The sequence below is a fragment of the Lagopus leucura genome, unplaced genomic scaffold (assembly GCF_019238085.1).
Source record: "Lagopus leucura isolate 7727_CA_CO unplaced genomic scaffold, USGS_WTPT01 34263-0_obj-0_obj, whole genome shotgun sequence".
Taxonomy (NCBI): domain Eukaryota; kingdom Metazoa; phylum Chordata; class Aves; order Galliformes; family Phasianidae; genus Lagopus; species Lagopus leucura.
Genome location: NW_024962533.1, coordinates 1391 through 4939, shown reverse-complemented (window position 1 = coordinate 4939; position 3549 = coordinate 1391). Strand labels below are relative to the sequence as shown.

General features: G+C 43.2%; 1 long non-coding RNA gene across 1 annotated transcript; it reads right to left on the bottom strand.

The window, feature by feature from the left end:
• Nucleotides 1-1835: 1835 nt before the first annotated feature.
• On the bottom strand, nucleotides 1836-3319 carry LOC122190669. Its single transcript, XR_006182197.1, has 3 exons — nucleotides 3301-3319; nucleotides 2095-2176; nucleotides 1836-1875 (listed from the first exon to the last, which is right to left on the bottom strand). It is a non-coding gene; the product is annotated as an uncharacterized LOC122190669 (long non-coding RNA).
• Between the last annotated feature and the right edge of the window lie 230 nt (nucleotides 3320-3549).

The window sequence follows — 3549 nt, the reverse complement described above, 5'->3', positions numbered from 1 at the left end:
TTCCTGGGAAGGTTCGTCTATAAGATAAGTGATGTAAACTTATCAGAGATCTTCCCCAAGTGAAGTAGAAGGACTCCCAAAAAGAACTGTGATAGCGGAGATCATAAAATAAAAATAATATTATCCAATTCTAATGCAGAAACAACATTTGATTCCCACAGTACCTCACAATATTAGCTCTCTAGAAAACAAAAGGACAAACACATTAACACGTTTTGTGTATGTCAACATATAGAAACCTGTAACACCATGGAACTTTATATATGCTGTAGACTGCAAGTATCTGGGATACTCATTCTATTGTGTTTCACTATAGGAGATTTTGACATGTAAAACCTAAGTAAAAAGCACTGAAATGCAACAAATCAAAACCAAAAACACAGGTAATTCATCTAAGTAGGTCTTGGAAATTGCTGCAATTAACTGTGCCTGTAAAATTGAGAACAGTTGAGCTAAATATGGAATAAAATGAAGGGGATACCAACAGACATAAATACTATTTTTGTTTCAGGTTTCATCTGTGGATGCTGTAAATTAAAGAGGTGCAGTGAGTTGGAGCGTCAGAATCTGGTTTACTTACCAGCACCTTCTATTCTAAGTTGATATTACAGTTTTCTGATTGCTACTTACTGTTGTATCCTGTTGTGTTCACTGGCACCCACTTAGACAGCTTCCTAATGGGCATTTGGCAGCAATGACAGCGAGTGAACAGAGCAGGGAGTGAAAAGAGGACTGGCCAGAGAGTGGCAGATGGCACAGTTCTTTGGATGCTGATTTTCACTGATGGATTGTTTTTAAAAGTTTTTGTGTTGTTTTTAATTACTTTAAAGGAGCTGTGCTTGTAAAATGAGTCTTACCAATTGAAATTTACCCCTGACAAAAAGTCGAAGAGGATGGAAAGGATGTAATTATGTTTAAACATTTTCCTTTCACGCAGCGTTTCACCATTTGGAGAATTCCTTTCAGATAATGATAACCTACCTAGATTATATCAAAACGTAGTCCAAAATTCTTTTATTCTGACCAATGCGTAGGACATAAGAATTTGTGTGTGATATTTTCCCCCCAAGATGCTTTTGCAGCTGACAGCAGTTTGTAGACCAGAGATTTCCTAGCTCTGTGCTCATGTTCTTATTCTTAATAGTCTTTAGTGGGCTTTTCATTCTAGGGCTTTACTTTCTTTCTGAAGCCAAATGAGCTCTCAGGGTCCACAAATGTTCCACAGATCAGCTGGATAACAGAAAGAAATACCATCTCTTCTGATTCCTTTCTATTTTTTCTCCATTCTTTCTTCCTTCTTTCCTTCCTTCCTTCCTTTTTTTGTCTCTGTTTTGCTTTGTTTTGTTCCACCTTGTTTGGTTTGTACTTGAATCTGCCACCTTTTAATTGAGATCAGCTCTCCTGATCTAACAGGTTCCTAACCTTAGATGAGCAGAATATTGCACTGAAGACCCTCAAAAGCATCTCATTTGATGTTTGCATCAGTGAGGCAATGAAGCAGCCCAAATAATTTAACCCTTGTATGCAATATTCTGGGCTGTTAGTGCTAAGAGAGCAGTTCCCATGCGCTACACGTTTTCTGTATGGAACAGAGGGAAAAGAAATGCCTGTGTTCATGATTTACAATGGCTAAGCAGTCAAAGTAGGATAAAAAATGACAGTTTACTGAATAATGTGTATGCTGAATGCAAAGTGCTGTTCTCAAAGAAAGTCAGAATTAATGTAGCTGAAGCATCAGGATTGTTTTTTTGAGACAACACAGGTATTGTAAATCCTAGGAGTCTAAGGCACTGTTAAATGTAATCTCCTTTTCCACCTTCAGTTTACTTGAAACTGCCAGGAGAAGGGACTTTCTCAGAGCGTGCACCTCTTCACCTTCAAATCAATGGAGAATTTGCATGAGCTAAGGCTTACGAGATGATACTTTAATAGGATTAATAAGCAGTAACAGAATACATGGCAGTTACTACTAGAGATATTTAGGGAAAGACTTAAGAAAGACATAAGTTTCTGTTGTCAGTTTGGCAGAGAGAGAGAGAGAGAGGGAGGGAGGGAGAGAAGGAAGAGCACAGAAGGATCATGTCTGTTCCTTACCTCTCCTTTGTGTAGTTCTTTGAATTTTTGGCAAGCATTTCTGGGTTCGGGCTCCACACAGAGGGAATGAGCCTTTGCAACACTGAGAAAAATGTGGAAGGGAAAATTGGTATAGTTCTTCAGCAGTGATGGGAAAGTGAAATCAAGAATGCTGTTAAATCACAGAATCACCAAGGTTGGAAAAGACCTCAAAGCTCATCCAGTCCAACCGTTTCCCCATTCCCAACAGCTCCCACTGAACCACGTCCCTCAGCACAACATCCAGCCTTTCCTTGAACACCCCCAGGCTCGGTGACTCCACCACCTCCCTGGGCATCCATTCCAGTGCCTGACCACCCTTTCTGAAAAGTAATACTTCCTAACGTCCAGCCTGAATCTCCCCTGCCGTAGCTTGAAGCCATTCCCTCAGGTCCTATCACTGATGACACCAGAGCAGAGGCCGACCCCCAGCTCACTACAACCTCCCTTCAGGAAGTTATAGAGAGCAGTGAGGTCCCCCCTGAGCCTCCTCTTCTCCAGGCTGAACATTCCCAGCTCCTTCAGCCTCTCCTCATATGGCCTGTGTTCCAGACCCCTCACCAGCTTTGTTGCCCTTCTTTGAACACGTTCCAGGGCCTCAATATCTTTCTTGCAGTGAGGGGCCCAAAACTGGACACAGTACTCGAGGTGAGGCCTCACCAGTGCTGAATACAGGGGAACAATCACCTCTCTGCTCCTGCTTGCAACACTGTTTCTGATGCAAGCCAGGATGCCATTGGCCTTCTTGGCCACCTGGGCACACTGTTGGCTCATGTTCAGCCGAGCATCAATCAATACCCCCAGGTCCATTTCCTCTACGCAGTCCTCCAGCCACACCGCCCCAAGCCTGTAGCGTCGCCTGGGGTTGTTGTGGCCGAAGTGCAGGACCCGGCATTTGGCCTTGTTGAAACTCATCCCATTGGCTCCAGCCCAGCTCTCCAGCCTGTCCAGATCCCTCTGCATGGCCTCGCCACCCCCAGGCAGATCCACACTTCCAGCCAATTTGGTGTCATCTGCGAATTTACTGAGGGTGCACTCGATGCCCTCATCCAGGTCATCAATAAAGATATTGAAGAGGACAGGCCCCAGCACCGACCCCTGGGGAACACCACTCACGACTGGTCGCCAGCTGGATTTAACTCCATTCACCACCACTCTCTGAGCTCGGCCCTCCAGCCAGCTCCTTACCCAGCCAAGAGTGTACCCATCCAAGCCTCGGGCTGCCAGCTTCTGCAGGAGAAAGAAAATTGAGAAAATAAAGAAATCATGTCATTCAAGTCTTATTCTTTCACAGAAACTACAGAAACTAGATTTTTACGATCAATCTATCTGGAAAGTTTACTCTCGTGTTATAATTAACTAGTTAGAATTAGTTAGAATTAACTTTTCTGAACACTAGCACCAGTGATCCAAACATTTATAGTTTGTTTCTTTATT